The following is a 22139-nucleotide window of genomic DNA, read 5'->3' on the forward strand; positions in this document are numbered from 1 at the left end:
CAAATAAAACCAATGCATATTTTGGGCAATTCATGGTTCCAGCTCTGTGTCCATACATTGAGTAAAGCAGCTCTCTCCACCTCGCTCACAGCAGAAAATGTCAGCATCACTAGCAAAAAAAATACCAGAACTTTTGTAAATTCTTTAAGATATATAATGCCGGGAAAACAGACAAATATATATATATATATATATATATATATATATATATATATATATATATATATATATATATATATATTATATGTATGGTGTAGAGCGGAAAGTAAGAAAAATAAATATGTGCTCATGTTTAAAAAAAAAAAGTGCTTCTTAAATAATTAGTAAAAATGGCAGATTTGCTTAGCATCACATGTCTAAGACCACATGGCGTCGTTGGCCATAATGTTATAATGTTTGACCAGTGGCCAAAAGGGTCATTTGATCCCCTAACTTTTTTGACCAAAATCACATTTTCAAATAGTCACTTTTCCCTCGAATGTGAAAAGTTCAGCCATCTCGTACCAGCTCTGTATAAAGTAATATCTTATGTGTGGAGACATTAAATAAACAGTAATCAGGCTGAAAGAGCAGATGTTTTATGTCAAAATGTAAAATGCCATCTGCCAAAAATAATTGTGGACTTTTAATGAACGCGGGGAGGAAGATCTTTTCCTCAGGAGACAGAAATTTTTTTTTTTTATAAAAATGATTTCTTAAATTTAAGTTATTATTTACAGGTATTTTAAGAGCCCATCATCCTGAACCTGAACTAATAATAGAAGATTAAATTAATCCCCCGTCACATCTTGATTAAAATCAATAGACAAATAGCAGCACTCAGAAACCATCATGACTGTAGAAAAAAATATATCTAAAAATAAAACTGTCCATTTAGTTCTCTGACATAGCTGCATGTGGAGCCTTCAAGAAGATAAGTCTTGGGACTGAGATGTAACCAAAATATGTCAGAGAAGGAGCGATAGGTATAGAAGTCGTAATGTAAGGTCAGGAAAATTCTACTTTTCTGCTACAACTTGGAGACTGATATACCTTATATGACATGCCAAAGCTTCTACATAGTCAATCTCCCAATGATCTGGACATTATTCTGGCCAAAATGAAGTCCTCACCAGAAAAGCTGGTTCTGGTTCTTTCTCACCCACCCACAACTGAAGAAGCTTCTAATTGTTTTCTACCTGCTCCCTTTATGTGACCCTTTGGCTCCTTTCCCAGTCCCTTGTTGGTCTATATTGTAGTTACTGTTGAGGGATAGAGGAGAAGTTGAACTTGGCCCCATTTCTCCAGGAGCCTCGCGAACACAATAAAACCCAATTTTATAGGAGCATAGAAATGATTTGTTTGACAAAAATGGAGAGTCCTTTTAACCTTCGTTTGGAGACCCTAGTCCTATATGTCCCATTTTACTGCTACATTTTCATTGGTTGATAAAAAAAAATGTAGAAGAGGGGTCGACAGGGGCATAACTATGATAGGTGTAGCGGTAGCAGTTACACCTAGGCCCTGGAGCTTCAGGGGCCCAAACGATCCCTTTGGCCGATATTAGATAATTAATCATAGTACAAACACATGATGACTAGGGATCACTGAGGGTGAACATACCATTGGTGCAACCTGTGCAGCCACACGGGCCCGTGAGGTAAGGGGGCCACTACCACCTCCAAAGTAGGTAGAATTTCATAGTATGATGAGCTATTGGACTGCAATGGGCCCATATATTGCTCTTGCAGAGGGGCCCTCTTCTCTCTGCGTCCGCCCCTGGCCCAGAAAACATATTAAACCCAGGTAAACTGTATGAATTATTCAAATAGCACTTTCATCCTTAAAAAAAATACTAAAAAATGAACATTCTTAAATTGTCCTCCTTTGTAAAGACCTTTTCTTGTATGATGCCGAATTTCCAAAGGCGATAGGCTGACAGTCACCAAAGGCAGCCATTATTTTACCCATAGGTACCTGGAATTTTCAGCCAAAAGACAGGCACATCGGCATTGTTATACACTGTTTAATGACCCCTCTTTTATTATTCAGCTTGCATGTCGTGATGGAGCTACCATTATATTCATAAACATTAGAATGAACACACAACAGTAAGACCCCCCAAGATTCCAAGATTCACACCAAAAGGGTACTTTATACTAAAGAAGACCTCCTCCCACCAAAGTTTTTATCCCCTTAATATATTGCAGTCATCATATTATACAGCACTATGCACTTACAATTGCTCATTTTGCCTTTCTACCCAGATAATTCTTCTCTTTTCCATTAGGTATATGGCATTACGTGATTAAAAACTGACTAGCTGAATCCTTCTAAGCTCTATGTAGAAACAGGAGGTCAATTTCCCTGTATTAATCATGAGTCACTGCAAAAACCAGTGGCAGGAGGGAGGAAGGAGCAGCTGGGTCAGGAGTTCAAGAGGGGAATGATAAATGCAGTGACAAGAGACTTCCTGTTTCTACATAGAGCAGGACAAAGAGAAGAATTATCTGGGTAGAAAGGCAAAATGAGCAATTGTAAGCAATTGTGCTGTATAATATGATGACTGCAATATATTACGAGGATAAAAACCTTGATGGGAGGGCTTCCTTAACTCCACTAAAACGCTTGACCATAGTTATAGGAAACATGTCATCTTGAAAAGTGCTATTTACCTGCAGATCCGGGGTGGACAAACCATTGGCACAAGCTGTGCAACCTCACAGTCACCCATTTTCTACCTCCAAAGCAGGTGGAAATGTGTAGTATGATGTTGCTCTTACACATGGACCTCTTCTGCCTGCATCCTTCAGTACATTAGATATAGGGCTAATCTAATGGTGAATAGCATTGCAATGCTGCCCGGCTGCCTTACTGACCGTGCAGGTACCAGGAGAAGATGAACTTATCTCCTCCCTGGAGCCGACGGCTTTCAGTCAAGGAGCAGGACATGTAGAAGTGCGTCTGTGTACAGCGAGCTGTCAACTAAAGAGCCTATATCTGTCACTCACTGTGTAGTGAGTGGTGCTGTGAGCAGTGGCTGTAGCTGATCCGTTAACACGCCGAAGACTGAAAGCCGACAGCTCCAGGGAGATAACACGCTCATTTTCTACCGACCAGCCTTGTAACCTTAATAACATGCAGATTAACCCTAAATCTGCAGGTGAAAAACATTTTCCAAGGTGACAGGTTCCCTTTAAATATGTATACCGGTTGGAAGATGTTACCACAAGACAAATGGGGGTCCAACCTCAAGTACTCCATCGATCACCATAACTGGGAACCTTTCCTTATGGCTATCGAGCAACATCATCCGAGCAAGTGAAAGCTCTAATGAGGATAAAAGAGCCCCCTAGTCGTCAGACCCAACACCAATCTACAAGTTATCATTTTTCTTATCCAACCTATAGCCTAATATCTCCTTTTCCTAAAGTCACCCTTTCCGAAGTTGAGATATGAGATTCTGTTTGATCGGGTCCTCACATTGTACAGTTGCTTAGGTTTCTGCCCTTGATATGGATAGGAAAATGTGGTCCCTAACTTAAAGAGGTTGTCCACTACTTTAGCATTGATGATCTATCCTTAGAATAGGTCATCAATGTCTGATCGGTTGGGATCCAACACCCAGCACTCCGCCGATCAGCTGTTGTCGGTGTCGGTGGCGGCGGCTGTCAGTCAGAAGTACTCACTTGCAGAGCGGGCTGTCTACAGTGACCACCGCAAGGTACTAGACATCCGCCTCCTACTCAAATCATGTGTATTACCATGCCACCACCATTGTCAGAAGACGGCCAACTCCAAGCATGAGTACTTCCAGCTGGCGGCTGCCGACACCGATGACAGCTGATCGTCAGGAGTGCCGTGTGTTGGATCCTGACCGATCAGACATTGATGACCTATCCTAGAAGACTTATGAATGTCGCCTGATATCTAAGCCTAGCGTTACAGATTATACATTGGCTCGGAGTTACACCGCAGACTTTTCTCCACATAACCTGACATCTATTTACTGAGATTTTCCTCTATAACAATTTATTGCCGCTTTTACGACCGACTGTAGGTAATTCACAATTATGGAATCTCTACCCCTTGACACGAATCCCACGGAGATCATAGAGTATATCTATTTTCTAATTTTGCTGGAAAGGAACCAGATGAAGCCTCCTTCCCCCCACCTCTTTAATCTCATGTGTTTCCATGAAAAATTATTTTCTTCTATAGAGTAATTTCTTAAATGGGAGCTTGTTATATGCAAATGAAGGTAATAATCCTCAAACACCTGTTTACTCTTATTAAGCTTCCTGCGCTGGATATAATGTATTCATAGACTTATCTTAATTTCATTTTCCTTAAAGTGAAGTTTTTATTCTACATATAAACTCAGACGATACAATGAGGCCGCTTCTGGCATAATGTTCTTCACATAAGATGAGCATACAGAAGATAATGCTCAGAATTTACGGGGTCATCGGACCAGTTGGGGTTCCCAACTTCCATCCATGCCTAGAACGTTATGTGATGCAATAGAAGGAGTTTCCTTACTGCCAGATATGTAGAATACATCTGTTTTTCGGTTGACATTCAATATACCACCATTATCGTAGGGTACGCAGTTACCCAGATCTCCTGGAGTTACATATAGCAAACTAATTTGCCATTCGGGGTTTTTATAAAGTTGGATCTGTGATGAGCCTAGAGTCAGAATATATTAGACTATATAGAAGGCAACAGAAGAATTTACCTTAAAGGGGTTGTCCAGGCTTGGGGTTCAAGGCTGTAGTCACTCTATGTGACTGCAGACTTGTGAATCCTCATGGTGCGCACAGTGCATACTGTCAAGATTCTTTGGTGCCAGCGATTTGCATACATGCTGTTACATACCAACTAGACGTGCACAGCCTCGCTCAACACAAGTAAATTGAGTGACACCAGACACGTCTAGTCGGAATGTGGCCAGAAGTATGCAAATCACATACTTGTAGTCCTGTGCTTGCCTGCTCCCACTGTCGGCACCAGAAAATCCTGACAGCGTGCACTGTATACGCTGTGAGGAGTAACAAGTCTGCAGTCACATACAGTGACTGCAGACTTGAGCCCCGAGCCTGCACAATCCCCTTAAAGGACCCCACCACTGTTTGTACTTATGTATCACTATATAATCTGGAAAAAAGTTTTTTTAGGACTTTTTTGAGCGCCCCATGTTGGTTACCACTGGGTTACCATATGGGCCCTTTGCAGCCCGATCGCTCATCATAGGGCACAACCCCATCTACTTTGGAAGTGTTAGCAGTCCCCTTACCTCTAGGACCCTGAGCGGCTGCTCATGTTAAACTAATGCTATGTCCGCCCCTGGGTTGCCATATTGGTTGATACTCAGATAGGGACGTATCAAGATATATCCTTGCACACAATGCTAACAATGCTCTAAAAAATACAGGGGGGTGAATTATTTTGCATTCAATCACTTAATGATGTACAATGACTTTATGCTACATAATAAAGCGTAACGTTCTGAATTGAAGAGGTAATGGTTTTTTTTTTCCAGACTGTGTGCACACAACATGTTTTGGTGAACTATAATAAATAAATTATAATAATTAATAAGATATCTTTATAAATATTTACTGTCCTTTATAAAAGTATAGAATTATTTTCAACCCCCTCCAGTACAGTATTTAGCAATGTTGTCAAAGAAATAAAAAAAAGGTGGAAATGTGCTCCTCAGACGCCCAGCAGAACAGGACAATATGCTTCTTTGTGACTGTCCTTGTGCTCCACTGTCTAGTCCTTGAGTGACTCAAATAAGGTCAAGTGTTTGAAACTTGCTTCATTCCCAATGCACTGTGCACCCTCTAGTGGTGAAAGGGTGAAAACACAGGAAGAAAACATTACAGACCACAAGGATTTCAACAGGATAATAATATTATATCTGGAAATCCTGAAATCAGACAATAGTAATCTTAGCAGTCCTAGACAATCTAGTGTGTGCTGGCATGGATATGATGATTTAATAATAATTATTATTTTCCTGCTCTGTATACAGTGTATGAATGAAGTTTGCAATGCAAAAGCAGTATATGACATTAACTGTTATCTATGGAAATCACTCACAGGGGTTCCAAATCTAGAGAATTACAGCCAGGGAATAATCATATTCCTTACTATCCCTACTATTTCACCTGCAAAGAAATCTAATCAATGTATAATGCACATTATTCGTATATGCCTTGTGTTTCAATTCTTCGCCATGGTAACACAAAATTGTGAAACAACTGAAAATATGTCTTATATTCTAGGTACTTCAAAGTAGCCACCTTTTGCTTTGATGACTGCTTTGCACACTCTTGGCATTCTCTTGATGAGCTTCAAGAGGTAGTCACCAGGAATGGTCTTCCAACAATCTTAAAGGAGTTCCCAGAGATGTTTAGCTCTTGTTTGCCCTTTTGCCTTCACTCTGTGGTCCAGCTCACCCCAAATCATCTCGATTGGGTTCAGGTCTGGTGACTGTGGAGGCCAGGTCATCTGGCGTAGCACCCCATCACTCTTTTTCTTGGTTAAATAGCCCTTAAACAGCCTGGAGGTGTGTTTGGGGTCATTGTCCTGTTGAAAAATAAATGATGGTCCAACTAAACGCAAACCGGATGGAATAGCATGCCGCTGCAAGATGCTGTGGTAGCCATGCTGATTCCGTATGCCTTAAATTTTGAATAAATCCCCAACAGTTTCACCAGCAAAGCACCCCCACACCATCACACCTCCTCCTCCATGCTTCACGGTAGGAACCAGGCATCTAGAGTCCATCCGTTCACCTTTTGTGTTTCACACAAAGACACGGTGGTTGGAACCAAAGATCTCAAATTTGGACTCATCAGACCAAAGCACAGATTTCCACTGGTCTAATGTCCATTTCTTGTGTTCTTTAGCCCAAACAAGTCTCTTCTGCTTGTTGCCTGTCCTTAGCAGTGGTTTCCTAGCAGCTATTCTACCATGAAGGCCTGCTGCACAAAGTCTCCTCTTAACAGTTGTTGTAGAGATGGGTCTGCTGCTAGAACTCTGTGTGGCATTGACCTGGTCTCTAATCTGAGCTGCTGTTAACCTGCGATTTCTGAGGCTGGTGACTCAGATAAACATCCTCAGAAGCAGAGGTGACTCTTGGTCTTCCTTTCCCGGGGCGGTCCTCATGTGAGCCAGTTTCTTTGTAGAGCTTGATTGTTTTTGCAACTGCACTTGGGGACACTTTCAAAGTTTGCCCAACTTTTCGGACTGACTGACCTTCATTTCTTAAAGTAATGATGGTCACTCGTTTTTCTTTACTTAGCTGCTTTTTTCTTGCCATAATACAAATTCTAACAGTCTATTCAGTAGGACTATCAGCTGTGTATCCACCAGACTTCTGCACAACACAACTGATGGTCCCAACCCCATTTATAAGGCAAGAAATCCCACTTATTAAACCTGACAGGGCACACCTGTGAAGTGAAAACCATTTCCAGTGACTACTTCTTGAAGCTCATCAAGAGAATGCCAAGAGTGTGCAAAGCAGTCATCAAAGCAAAAGGTGGCTGCTTTGAAGAACCTATAATATAAGACATAATTTCAGTTGTTTCACACTTTTTTGTTAAGTATATAATTCCACATGTGTTAATTCATAGTTTTGATGCCTTCAGTTTGAATGTACAATTTTCATAGTCATGAAAATACAGAAAAATCTTTAAATGAGAAAGTGTGTCCAAACTTTCGGTCTATACTGTACATATATACACTCACCGGCCACTTTATTAGGTACACCATGCTAGTAACGGGTTGGACCCCCTTTTGCCTTCAGAACTGCCTCAATTCTTCGTGGCATAGATTCAACAAGGTGCTGGAAGCATTCCTCAGAGATTTTGGTCCATATTGACATGATGGCATCACACAGTTGCCGCAGATTTGTCGGCTGCACATCCCAAAGATGCTCCATACAAGGCAGGATGGATCCATGCTTTCATGTTGTTTACGCCAAATTCTGACCCTACCATCCGAATGTCGCAGCAGAAATCGAGACTCATCAGACCAAGCAACGTTTTTCCAATCTTCTACTGTCCAATTTCGATGAGCTTGTACAAATTGTAGCCTCAGTTTCCTGTTCTTAGCTGAAAGGAGTGGTACCTGGTGTGGTCTTCTGCTGCTGTAGCCCATCTGCCTCAAAGTTCGACGCACTGTGCGTTCAGAGATGCTCTTAGGCCTACCTTGGTTGTAACGGGTGGCGATTTGAGTCACTGTTGCCTTTCTATCAGCTCGAACCAGTCTGCCCATTCTCCTCTGACCTCTGGCATCAACAAGGCATTTCCGCCCACAGAACTGCCGCTCACTGGATTTTTTTTCTTTTTCGGACCATTCTCTGTAAACCCTAGAGATGGTTGTGCGTGAAAATCCCAGTAGATCAGCAGTTTCTGAAATACTCAGACCAGCCCTTCTGGCACCAACAACCATGCCACGTTCAAAGGCACTCAAATCACCTTTCTTCCCCATACTGATGCTCGGTTTGAACTGCAGGAGATTGTCTTGACCATGTCTACATGCCTAAATGCACTGAGTTGCCGCCATGTGATTGGCTGATTAGAAATTAAGTGTTAACAAGAAGTTGGACAGGTGTACCTAATAAAGTGGCCGGTGAGTGTATATGGGCAGCACGGTGGCTCAGTGGTTAGCCTTGCAGCGCTGGAGTCCTGGGTTCAAATCCCACCAACGACTACATCTGCAAGGAGGTTGTATGTTCTCCCGTGTTTGCATGGGTTTCCTCCAGGTTCTCCGGTTTCCACATTCCAAAGATATACTGATAGAGAATTTAGGTTGTGAGCCCCATCGGGGACAGCGATGATAATGTGTGCAAACTGTAAAGCGCTGTGGAATGTGTTAGCGCTATATAAATAAAAAAAAAGATAAAAAGAAGATGTTCACTATTTTATGTGTATGTGTTCATCATGGTCGGCTCCGTTTGGGATTTCCAGATTTTTTTTTTTGTCTAATTCATCATATGTGACTTTTTGAAAAATGACAAATGTACTACAGTCCCCTCCTGGATGCCAGGTATTTGGCACAGGAAAGATATATATCTTGGTACCGTGTTAACCAGTAGATAGAAAAATGTTTAGAATTGAGAGTCCTCAGTGGTTGATACCTTTTAATGGCTAACTGAAAAGATGGTAACAGATTGCAAGCTTTCGAGACTACACAGGTCTCTTCATCAGGCATAGACTAATACAAATTCTGAAGAATCACATATTTCTGCACAACTTAGTACAGAAAAAAAAAAAACATGGATAAGACAGGTGGCATGAGGCAGAATTACCATGAGTGATAAGCAGTTATGCCCATAAATGTTGGGCCAGTTCTTAGATAAGGAATGTTTTATTGTCCTCTGATTGGGGTCTCTGTTGTGATGACCCCTTATAGTCTGAGGGGCAAGTTCCTTAGTTGATGTAAAAAGACATAAATCCATGCGACACATTCATTCCTGCAGTGAGACTGTCAAAGGTCGTCATCAGTTTATATTCCCAGACTCTTCTGTCTCTCTGAGTTTTGAAGTTACCTTTTTATTACAAGTAATTTCATGTTCATAATGCTATGATTTGGGAGACAAAAATGTATTACTACAAAAAGATGCCCGATTACAATCCATTTTTCCAGACCCCCCACTATTGTGTTTTAGACAGCCCCCAAATCTAAGAAGCATCATTGTCAAGAGCTCCCTGTCCTCTCCAACAGCTGCAGGAACCTTTCCTTGCAATCAGAAAAAATGTAAAACCTGTCCATTTATAATGACCACAGACAAGATAAAGATCCCCAATTCACATCAGGACTACAACATACCAGGTACTTTCAGCCGCGACACTTCTAATGTGGTGTACCTAATCATTTGTACTAAATGTCCAACTGGGAGTCTGTATGTGGGGGAGACAGGGCAAAAGCTTAGAACAAAAATTAATTCTCACCACCATACAATAAGAGAAAAAAGAATGGATCTACCTGTGGCAATACATTTTTGTCTCCCAAATCATAGCATTATGGACATGAAATTACTTGTGTTAAAAGGTAACTTCAAAACTCAGAGAGACAGAAGAGTCTGGGAATATAAACTGATGACGACCTTTGACAGTCTCACTGCAGGAATGAATGTGTCGCATGGATTTATGTCTTTTTACATCAACTAAGGAACTTGCCCCTCAGACTATAAGGGGTCATCACAACAGAGACCCCAATCAGAGGACAATAAAACATTCCTTATCTAAGAACTGGCCCAACATTTATGAGCATAACTTTTTATCACTCATGGTAATTCTGCCTCATGCCACCTGTCTTATCCATGGTTTTTTGTTTTTTTTTCTTCTGTGCTATGTTGTGCATAAATATGTGATTCTTCAGAATTTGTATTATTCTATGCCTGATGAAGAGACCTGTGTAGTCTCGAAAGCTTGCAATTTGTTACCATCTTTTCAGTTAGCCATTAAAAGGTATCAACCACTGAGGACTCTCAATTCTAAACAGGTATTTGGCAAAAACTTTATGCCATTTAGTGAAATTAGTGACCTTTTGCATTAAAAAGTTACAAAACAGGTTAAATATGAAAAAAAAAAAGACTTTGTGCAAAATTTTGTAAACCGCGTGCACCGCTATGATGAATTTGGTGCAAAAATAGCAATGGATACCCCAAGACAAAAAAATGAAAGTGCCCTAAAAAAAACTGTGAATAATAAAAAGGGACCTGTTTTCAGCAAATATGGATTTTATCATTTGTTGAAAGGAAGCAGAGGTCTTTAAAATGGTTGGGTTTTAAATTGGCAAACCCCAACCAAACGCAATGCATTTGTGCAGCAATTCTATCCTGTTGATATGTTAATAATGAGACACACAGGACTGGGATTACCGGTCAGTCACTGGCTGTTTATTCCCGCGCCCCATGGATGAAAGCACAGGTGCCGTGCATGTCACATGTATGAATAGTTCATCAGTCCCAGGAACCTCCTCTCTGTTCTGTGTGCCACCGCCGTGCCTCCATTAGTAAGAAACGTAACATTTAATTAAACACTGGTGGAGCTCGGAACATCTGGATGTGCATAATGGGCTCCATACGTAATGACAGTTATGGGAATCAGCGCAGGAACCGGATCAGTTGAGATATTGTATTTGATAGAATGACAGCAGTGATAGAACGTGGGATGTTAATGAGGGGACTTCAGTCTAACCATCTGGAAACTTTTACTACTCTAACTTTTATTAAAAATATATATAAAGAAAATCAGAATGATTACATGTTACTCATGAAGTGCTTGACTCTGTTCTCATCACAGTTACATAATGTAGGTTGGAATAGGACAGTCCGATAGGTCCACCAAGGTCAACTTTCCTTGATCACTAGATTATTTATACCCCGCATTGTCATTGATTAGAAAAGCATCCAGCCCTTTATAAATATGAATGAGAGACATCCAAGAGAATAAGAAACACAATATGCAAAAGGAAAGAAAACAACTAACAGGTCTACGCTCACTTCCGCTGCTCACTGTCCTCTGTATGGTCATCAGAGTCTTTTCTTACCGCCACCACGCACTGAAACCTCGGGCATCTTCACGCTAGGCTAAGACTTCCTGCCACAACTAGGACCAGGATGTCCCTACGCATACCAAGTAATGGCGGAAGTCCAGGCCTAGAGTGCTTGACGTAAGGCTGTGGTGCATGTCCTAAAGTCCTGGAAGTCCAGGTGTAGCTTACATAGGTCCTGGTGGTGGTAAGAAAAGGGGATGAGGACCTGATGAAGAGCATGCAATGAAGGTCGCCAGGTGTTGAGGACCTGCAGGAGAGTATGCAATGAAGGTGGCCAAGAGGTTAGCGATGAGGTATTAGTTTTTTTTTTCACCTTTTGCAGACCCTCTAGAGTCTAGGATTCAACAAATGGCGACCAGCTACTTTGGAGCGAGTTACAAAGAATCCACATTTTGGATAATACAGATTTTTGTACAATTCCTTTCCATTTTAATAAAACCACCGAACTTTGTTACCACCGCTTGTGGTCGGCATTCCACAGTCTGACCGCTCTAACTGTAAAGAACCCTTTCCTATTTAGCTGCTGGAATCATCTTTCTTCCCCCTGGTCCTTTGTAAGATCCTTGGAAGGAATAAAACATGTGCCAGTCTTTGTATTGACCACATACAGTATATATTCATACATATAAATGAGATCTTCTCTGAGACATCTTTTTTCTATACTAAACATGCCCAACTTTTACAACCTCCCATTATACAAGAGGCCTTCCATCCAATATAATAATCTAGTTACCCGCCTTTGAACTGTCTGACTTACAATACAGTTTTTAAAATTGGAGCCCATATTCTAGATGAGGCCTCACCAGTGATTTATAATTGTAATAATACATTGAGGTTGCGGGATTTTATCTCTCTTTTTATACATTCTAAAATCTTGTTTGCTTTTGCCGCTGCTGCTTGACATTGAGTACTGCTGCTCAGCTTACTTGTAATGAGAATACCCAAGTCCTTCTCCTGTTCTGTAGTCCCGAGTATATTTCCATTTAATGAATATGCAGCAATAGGATTACTCCGTCCCAGGTGCATTACTCTACATTTATCTACATTAATCCTCATTTGCCAAGTGTTTGCCCATTCAGACATCTTATCCAGATCGTTTTGCAATATTGGAATGTCAAGGTCAGATTTTTTATATCCTATATAATTTGGTGTCATCAGCAAAGACTGTCCCCACTGCTCCCAGTACAGATCCCCACAGTCCCCACTGCTCCCAGTACAGATCTCTGCGGTCCCCACTGCTCCTAGTACAGATCCCTGCGGTCCCCACTGCTCCCAGTACAGATCCCTGCAGTCCCCACTGCTCCCAGTACAGATCCCTGCAGTTCCCACTGCTCTCAGTACAGATGCCTGCGGTCCCCACTGCGGACTATATCCCATTTAGAGAGCATACTATTTATGACAACTCTTTGTTTCCTGTCATTTAGCCAATTCCTCACCCATCTGCATATAGTTTCCCCCAGTCCCAGCTTCTGTAGCTTCAGTATAAGGCTGTTATGTGGTACAGTATTAAATACATTTACAAAGTCCTGATAAATCACATCAGCCGCATTACCTACATCCAGATTTGCACTTACCAAGTGTCACCCAAAATGTTAGTTATGTGGCACCCCAGGAGTTCAGGTACCACAGTAGTGTTGTCTTCCCCACGGGGAGGATAGTGCTATGTCTGGAGACCAGTGAGATTTCCTTTGGTAGGTTTACACACACACAACACCTTCCACTTCCAGGCCAGGAGGGGGAGCTCCAAGCCCTACAGCAGTAGACCCTAACAGCATACAGGATGCAGATAAACTCTTGAAAGAGCAGTTCATTGAGGGGCTCCTGTCCCACACCCACCGGGCTCAGTTACGTATCCTGGCTTTGCAGAACCCTAACCTAGACTTTGCGCAATTTAAGGACAATGCCATCCAGGTGTTGCACGAACCTCCACCCAGCCGTGCAGTACCTCCTAAGCGACCAGCCCTCACGTACCACCAGGAGGTGGTGTCATATCCGTTGCCCCACCATGGATGGGCAGAAACGCAGGAAAGCGACCCTGCAATCCGTCTGGCGAAAGAACTGCTGACACAGGCAGACTCGCACCCTGGTCTAGATGATCCACAAGAGACAGAGCGACTCTGGAAGGAAAAAGGCAAACTATTCATCTACGATGGTAAGCTGTGCAGAAGAAACATTGATCCACGCACACATGAGCTAGTCTGGCAGATAGTGGTCCCAAGATGAGATCTGCCCACGGTTCTAGAAGCGTACCACGACGGAGCAGGACACTTTGGATGGAAGAAATTGGAAATCCTGTTACGTGGAAGATTCTACTGGCCTGGCATGAGGAAAACCATCGAAAAGTGGTGCCGTGAGTGTGGCCCATGTAGTCTGCGCAGAATGGATCGTGACAGCCAAAGGGCTCCCCCCTACAGCCCATAGTCACCAACAAGCCTCTTGAATTGGTGGCCTTAGACCATGTGAAGCGAACCCCAAGCCGGTCATGCTATGTCTACGCTTTGACTATTGTGGATCACTACTCCAGATTCCTGGTGGTTGTACCTGTCAAGGATCAGACAGCCAAGACAGCAGCCCAAGCCTTCCAACAGTATTTCTGTAGACCCCATGGATACCCTGAGAAGGTGCTCACTTACCAAGGTCCAGCTTTTGAAGCAGAGGTATTCCAGGAATTTTGCCACCTGTGTGGATGTAAAAAGATCAGAACAACTCCATATCACCCACAAACAAATGGAATGTGTGAGAAAATGAATCAGATAGTGATTGATCTCCTGAAGACATTGCCTTCACACGAAAGGAACTTATGGCCAGAAAAGTTACCAGACTTGGTAGACTGATACAACATGTCCCAGTAAATTTCACCAACTGTACACCAGCATACTAGATGAGGGGAAGGTCCAGTCAACTACCGGTCGATCTAGACATGGGAGTCTTAACCCCAGAAGATATCTCATTAGATACAGATTGAGAAACTGAGAGAAAAGAAAAGTACCTCCAAGTGCACGAATGTGTAGAGAGAAGTTTAGCACAAGCCAGACAAAAGCAAGAAAGAGACTTTAACCAACATGCTCCTGCAAGTCCCTTGTCAACAGGTGAACAAGTGCTCAAACGTAAAAGATTACACAAACTTGATGACCAGTGGGAAGCAGAACCTTACACTATCCTACCTTCCAACTTTGACAACACGAAAGTCTGCCTTATCAGCAAAGATGGAGGAGAAACATCGATGGCAGCATCCAGAGACCATCTCAAAATATGCCCTGATAAATTGAGAAACAGAGAAACAGACCCAAGAACATCTCCACCCATGGAACCAGAGGAAAAGAAGATTTGCACTGTTCTTGGAGATTTTCCCCAGTCTTGGACTCAAGTACATCAGGCCATCGTGATACCTGTCTTGACTTTTCCCCAGCTGGAAATACCAAAACAAAATGTGATTCCAGACCATCCTGAACCAGAAGGGACTCTGCACCAACAGGATCAAGCAGCAAATGTCACCCCAGCAGTGGAACCAGAAAATCCACCCTCTGCTATTGGTGAATCTGTTAGACCTACGGTGAATCTAAGAAGATGCAGACTCTTGCCCAATTTGCCTACACAATGCAGGCCTACAGATAGTACACACACTAGTGGGTCCACTACAGTAGCAGCAGACATGTTAGATCAGGAACTACAGTACGCAGGTCTACTCATAGTACCAAAGGTCAAATCCCAGCTCGTTACAGGGACTAAAAATGTCAATAATTGCTGTTATTTGTTTGAATTTCTTGCTTATCTTTGTTACAGGTTTAAAATGGACATTGCGGTAATGGACAATGCTTACCCAAAAACTTTCATTGTAAATAGTCTGGCACCCTCATGGTGGACACTAGTTCTGCCCATTTGCGGTGTGGCTAGAGCCTTTGTTTGTTTCATCTGGCCAAAGACAATACCAGATGAACGCTTATAGACTTGTTTTTGCAACGTTCAAGTGTCCTTACCTCCCATAAAGGGAAGCCAAAGTTTATTATTGTTCAAATGTTTGTCAAAATTGTTTGCATTATTTAACTTGTATTTTTGTTATTCTCTTTTCCCAGTCCAGGAGTACTGGATTTATTGGGGGGGGATGTGGCACCCCAGGAGTTCAGGTACCACAGTAGTGCTGTCTTCCTCACGGGGAGGATAGTGCTATGTCTGGAGACAAGTGAGATTTCCTTTGGTAGGTTAACACACACACAACACCTTCCATTTCCAGGCCAGGAGGGGGAGCTCCAAGCCCTGTTTTGGGGCAGCTTCCCTGGAATAAAGATCCTGGTTTGGAGGCGGAGACATCTCAGTCTGGAGTAGAAGTCTGTGTGTGAGGACAGACAGGAGTGGAGCACAGAGGAAAGTGAAAGCTCCAAGAGGCCACGAGCAGGCCTCTGAAGAGTATCAGCGCAAGAATCCGGGTACCGGGAGCCCGAGGCTTTTGTGGATTATAAAACACAGAGCAGAACCGGAGGGTATTGATCTACAAGGACTTTGCCCATAATTACCTGTGGCACAGCAGCACCTAGGAGCCTGGACTCACCAAGAACAGGACCCAGTTCACACGGCCCTAGCTGCCTGCCATACAGGTACAGTACCTGTCCTAGGACAGCAGAACGATTAATGACCTTGTTGAGACACTTAGTGGCAGCAGGGACTTAGAGACAGAAAGCACAGAGTGGTAGGCTCCCACCTGACTTACCCAGGGGAACTTGTCTCTGGACTGCTCGGACTTCTCTGCCTGCCCTGTGATCTGGTGCTCTGGACTGTGGACGCTGGAATCTTCAGTAAAGGTAAAGAGACTGCAACCTTGTGTCTTCATCCTTCTCTGCGCCATTCACCATCCACTATCTACACACCGGGACCCCTGGGGATATACTTCACCTGTGGGAAGATATACCATCTAGCTGCCATAACATCCCCCAGCGGACCCCCTAAAGCAGCGTCGGTCATCCTGACCGAATACCACAGGTGGCGTCATGAACATAAACTCTACCCCTTTAAAGACCTTTCCCTTTTACATGGGCGCCCTGGGCCACGGATGGGGTCGTAGCCACCGTGACATCCCCCTGTGAAATACCGGATCCGGTACCGAGTAACCCTTGGCCCGTGGGGCGACCCAGTTAGACACAACTTATTCTTCATGAATCCGTGCTGGTTATCAGTTATTATACTATTCTCTGCAATATATCTCTGCAGATCATTTCTTATAATGCCCTCAAAAATGTACATACCACTAACGTAAGATTTACTAGTTGTCAGGATCCATCTTCTTACCTTTCTTAAATAATAGTACCACATCAGCCATCCTCCAATCCTTCGGCACCACTCCTGCTACAAGAGAGTCGAAGAATATGAGATACAGCAGTCTATTAATTACTGAGCTAAACTCTCTCAATATCCGTGGATGAATGCCATCTAGGCCAGGGGATTTGTCAATGTTTAATTTGCTCAGACATAGTCATACTTTTACTTGGATTAATTTATTTATATCAGGTGGTGAACTTTGATTTTTGCCTTGATGAAAGATACCTGGCACAGGCAGTTCATTAGTGAGAACTGATGAAAGGCGCCTGTTAAAAATGTCAGCCTTCTTTTTGTCCTCTACAATTATATTTCTATATTCATCTTTTAGGGTATGTTCACACAATCTGGATTTGACAACTTACAGCCCTTAGGACAACCAGCAGACTTTGTCCCATTGAATGTCTAGGTAGTTAAATTCCCACATAATAAGGACCCTATTATTATTTGCTGCCTTTTCCACGTGTTGCAGCGTTTCCTCCTCTACCTGTTCATCTATATTAGGAAGCTTGTACCAAACTCCAATTAGTAGCTTTCCATTATTGCCATTTCCATGTACTTTTACCTATACTGACTCTACATTGTCGCTGCTCGCCCTTCATCTCATCATTGATCAAAGGTCTAAACTTGGATTCAGCAAAAATACCCACCCTCCATCTTTTTTGTCTTTAATGTCTTTCCTTAACCCCTTCATGACCTTGGGATTTTCCGTTTTTCCGTGTTCGTTTTTCGCTCCCCTCCTTCCCAGAGCTGTAACTTTTTTATTTTTCAGTCAATATGGCCATGTGAGGGCTTATTTTTTGCGGGACAAGTTGTACTTTTGAATGACATCATTGGTTTTAGCATGTCATGTACTAGTAAACGGGAAAAAAAATCCTAGTGCAGTGAAATTGCAAAAAAAGTGCAATCTCACACTTGTTTTTTGTTTGGCTTTTTTGCTAGGTTCACTAAATGCTAAAACTGACCTGCCATTATGATTCTCCAGGTCAGTACGAGTTCATAGACACCTAACATGACTAGGTTCTTTTTTATCTAAGTGGTGAAAAAAAATTCCAAACTTTGCTAAAAAAAAAAAATTTTGCCCCATTTTCCGATATCCGTAGCGTTTCCATTTTTCATGATTTGGGGTCGGTTGAGGGCTTATTTTTTGCGTGCCTAGCTGGCGTTATGCCTAGCATAATCCGAACAGTTTTCTTGGAAAAGAGACAAATGGTGGTGAGACCCAAGCCTAAAGCTTATAAGGTTCACCTGCTATATATCCAGCTAATAGTGACAGACCATCAAGCCACTATAGGGCCCATGAGTTGGCAGGGCAGTGCCAAACACCACCATCTTCCGTCTGCCGGAGTGAGATTTCAATGGTATCTATATCCTCAAGATGTAGACGTGGTTGAATATGTTGGTGGAACAGAGAGCCGTCGGCTACTCTGTTCTACCACTATACAGTATATATATAATATATGTATAAGGCACTATATATAATAAGAAGCTGCTTCATTTATGATATTTGCAGAAGATGACCAGGTAAAATTACATTTGTCAATCAGAGGAACTGTGGGGTCCCCCAGAGACTGCTGCTTAGTCTTGGGGTAGCTTCAACTGAATATGAAGAACTGATCCCATAAGGAGCTACTCTTTTAAGTTTTAATCTTCCATCCGTAATATTTGAGGAAGATAGAAACATTGTTCTCCTGTATTGTAAGTCATTATGTGATTACAGAGGAGATAAAGCTGCGCTCATCCCTGCAATAGAGGCCGAGCAAAGGCATTAAAACTCTTTAGACTTCTCTTGAAGGTAATATGATAATGCTAAATATCCCAAATGTTCGCCGGCAATATCTTCCAATGCTGACAAATGCACCAATTAAATCAATCTTCGTCAGCTGTAATCGGGCAGAGGAAAAAATTGCAGCATGTCACGAGTGGCCTATTTAATCTATTAAAAAAATAAAGAATTAAGAAAAGGTCCAGTCAACTACCGGTCGATCTAGACATGGGAGTCTTAACCCCAGAAGATATCTCATTAGATACAGATTGAGAAACTGAGAGAAAAGAAAAGTACCTCCAAGTGCACGAATGTGTAGAGAGAAGTTTAGCACAAGCCAGACAAAAGCAAGAAAGAGACTTTAACCAACATGCTCCTGCAAGTCCCTTGTCAACAGGTGAACAAGTGCTCAAACGTAAAAGATTACACAAACTTGATGACCAGTGGGAAGCAGAACCTTACACTATCCTACCTTCCAACTTTGACAACACGAAAGTCTGCCTTATCAGCAAAGATGGAGGAGAAACATCGATGGCAGCATCCAGAGACCATCTCAAAATATGCCCTGATAAATTGAGAAACAGAGAAACAGACCCAAGAACATCTCCACCCATGGAACCAGAGGAAAAGAAGATTTGCACTGTTCTTGGAGATTTTCCCCAGTCTTGGACTCAAGTACATCAGGCCATCGTGATACCTGTCTTGACTTTTCCCCAGCTGGAAATACCAAAACAAAATGTGATTCCAGACCATCCTGAACCAGAAGGGACTCTGCACCAACAGGATCAAGCAGCAAATGTCACCCCAGCAGTGGAACCAGAAAATCCACCCTCTGCTATTGGTGAATCTGTTAGACCTACGGTGAATCTAAGAAGATGCAGACTCTTGCCCAATTTGCCTACACAATGCAGGCCTACAGATAGTACACACACTAGTGGGTCCACTACAGTAGCAGCAGACATGTTAGATCAGGAACTACAGTACGCAGGTCTACTCATAGTACCAAAGGTCAAATCCCAGCTCGTTACAGGGACTAAAAATGTCAATAATTGCTGTTATTTGTTTGAATTTCTTGCTTATCTTTGTTACAGGTTTAAAATGGACATTGCGGTAATGGACAATGCTTACCCAAAAACTTTCATTGTAAATAGTCTGGCACCCTCATGGTGGACACTAGTTCTGCCCATTTGCGGTGTGGCTAGAGCCTTTGTTTGTTTCATCTGGCCAAAGACAATACCAGATGAACGCTTATAGACTTGTTTTTGCAACGTTCAAGTGTCCTTACCTCCCATAAAGGGAAGCCAAAGTTTATTATTGTTCAAATGTTTGTCAAAATTGTTTGCATTATTTAACTTGTATTTTTGTTATTCTCTTTTCCCAGTCCAGGAGTACTGGATTTATTGGGGGGGGATGTGGCACCCCAGGAGTTCAGGTACCACAGTAGTGCTGTCTTCCTCACGGGGAGGATAGTGCTATGTCTGGAGACAAGTGAGATTTCCTTTGGTAGGTTAACACACACACAACACCTTCCATTTCCAGGCCAGGAGGGGGAGCTCCAAGCCCTGTTTTGGGGCAGCTTCCCTGGAATAAAGATCCTGGTTTGGAGGCGGAGACATCTCAGTCTGGAGTAGAAGTCTGTGTGTGAGGACAGACAGGAGTGGAGCACAGAGGAAAGTGAAAGCTCCAAGAGGCCACGAGCAGGCCTCTGAAGAGTATCAGCGCAAGAATCCGGGTACCGGGAGCCCGAGGCTTTTGTGGATTATAAAACACAGAGCAGAACCGGAGGGTATTGATCTACAAGGACTTTGCCCATAATTACCTGTGGCACAGCAGCACCTAGGAGCCTGGACTCACCAAGAACAGGACCCAGTTCACACGGCCCTAGCTGCCTGCCATACAGGTACAGTACCTGTCCTAGGACAGCAGAACGATTAATGACCTTGTTGAGACACTTAGTGGCAGCAGGGACTTAGAGACAGAAAGCACAGAGTGGTAGGCTCCCACCTGACTTACCCAGGGGAACTTGTCTCTGGACTGCTCGGACTTCTCTGCCTGCCCTGTGATCTGGTGCTCTGGACTGTGGACGCTGGAATCTTCAGTAAAGGTAAAGAGACTGCAACCTTGTGTCTTCATCCTTCTCTGCGCCATTCACCATCCACTATCTACACACCGGAACCCCTGGGGATATACTTCACCTGTGGGAAGATATACCATCTAGCTGCCATAACATCCCCCAGCGGACCCCCTAAAGCAGCGTCGGTCATCCTGACCGAATACCACAGGTGGCGTCATGAACATAAACTCTACCCCTTTAAAGACCTTTCCCTTTTACATGGGCGCCCTGGGCCACGGATGGGGTCGTAGCCACCGTGACATCCCCCTGTGAAATACCGGATCCGGTACCGAGTAACCCTTGGCCCGTGGGGCGACCCAGTTAGACACAACTTATTCTTCATGAATCCGTGCTGGTTATCAGTTATTATACTATTCTCTGCAATATATCTCTGCAGATCATTTCTTATAATGCCCTCAAAAATGTACATACCACTAACGTAAGATTTACTAGTTGTCAGGATCCATCTTCTTACCTTTCTTAAATAATAGTACCACATCAGCCATCCTCCAATCCTTCGGCACCACTCCTGCTACAAGAGAGTCGAAGAATATGAGATACAGCAGTCTATTAATTACTGAGCTAAACTCTCTCAATATCCGTGGATGAATGCCATCTAGGCCAGGGGATTTGTCAATGTTTAATTTGCTCAGACATAGTCATACTTTTACTTGGATTAATTTATTTATATCAGGTGGTGAACTTTGATTTTTGCCTTGATGAAAGATACCTGGCACAGGCAGTTCATTAGTGAGAACTGATGAAAGGCGCCTGTTAAAAATGTCAGCCTTCTTTTTGTCCTCTACAATTATATTTCTATATTCATCTTTTAGGGTATGTTCACACAATCTGGATTTGACAACTTACAGCCCTTAGGACAACCAGCAGACTTTGTCCCATTGAATGTCTAGGTAGTTAAATTCCCACATAATAAGGACCCTATTATTATTTGCTGCCTTTTCCACGTGTTGCAGCGTTTCCTCCTCTACCTGTTCATCTATATTAGGAAGCTTGTACCAAACTCCAATTAGTAGCTTTCCATTATTGCCATTTCCATGTACTTTTACCTATACTGACTCTACATTGTCGCTGCTCGCCCTTCATCTCATCATTGATCAAAGGTCTAAACTTGGATTCAGCAAAAATACCCACCCTCCATCTTTTTTGTCTTTAATGTCTTTCCTTAACCCCTTCATGACCTTGGGATTTTCCGTTTTTCCGTGTTCGTTTTTCGCTCCCCTCCTTCCCAGAGCTGTAACTTTTTTATTTTTCAGTCAATATGGCCATGTGAGGGCTTATTTTTTGCAGGACAAGTTGTACTTTTGAATGACATCATTGGTTTTAGCATGTCATGTACTAGTAAACGGGAAAAAAAATCCTAGTGCAGTGAAA

General features: G+C 42.7%; 1 protein-coding gene across 7 annotated transcripts in view; it reads left to right on the forward strand.

Annotated features, from left to right (window-relative positions):
* CAMTA1 (calmodulin binding transcription activator 1) overlaps positions 1-22139 on the forward strand; it is a 2053806-nt gene that overhangs the window by 1694032 nt on the left and 337635 nt on the right. The window lies entirely within an intron of this gene.

This window comes from Ranitomeya variabilis, chromosome 4, assembly GCF_051348905.1.
Source record: "Ranitomeya variabilis isolate aRanVar5 chromosome 4, aRanVar5.hap1, whole genome shotgun sequence".
Lineage (NCBI taxonomy): Eukaryota > Metazoa > Chordata > Amphibia > Anura > Dendrobatidae > Ranitomeya > Ranitomeya variabilis.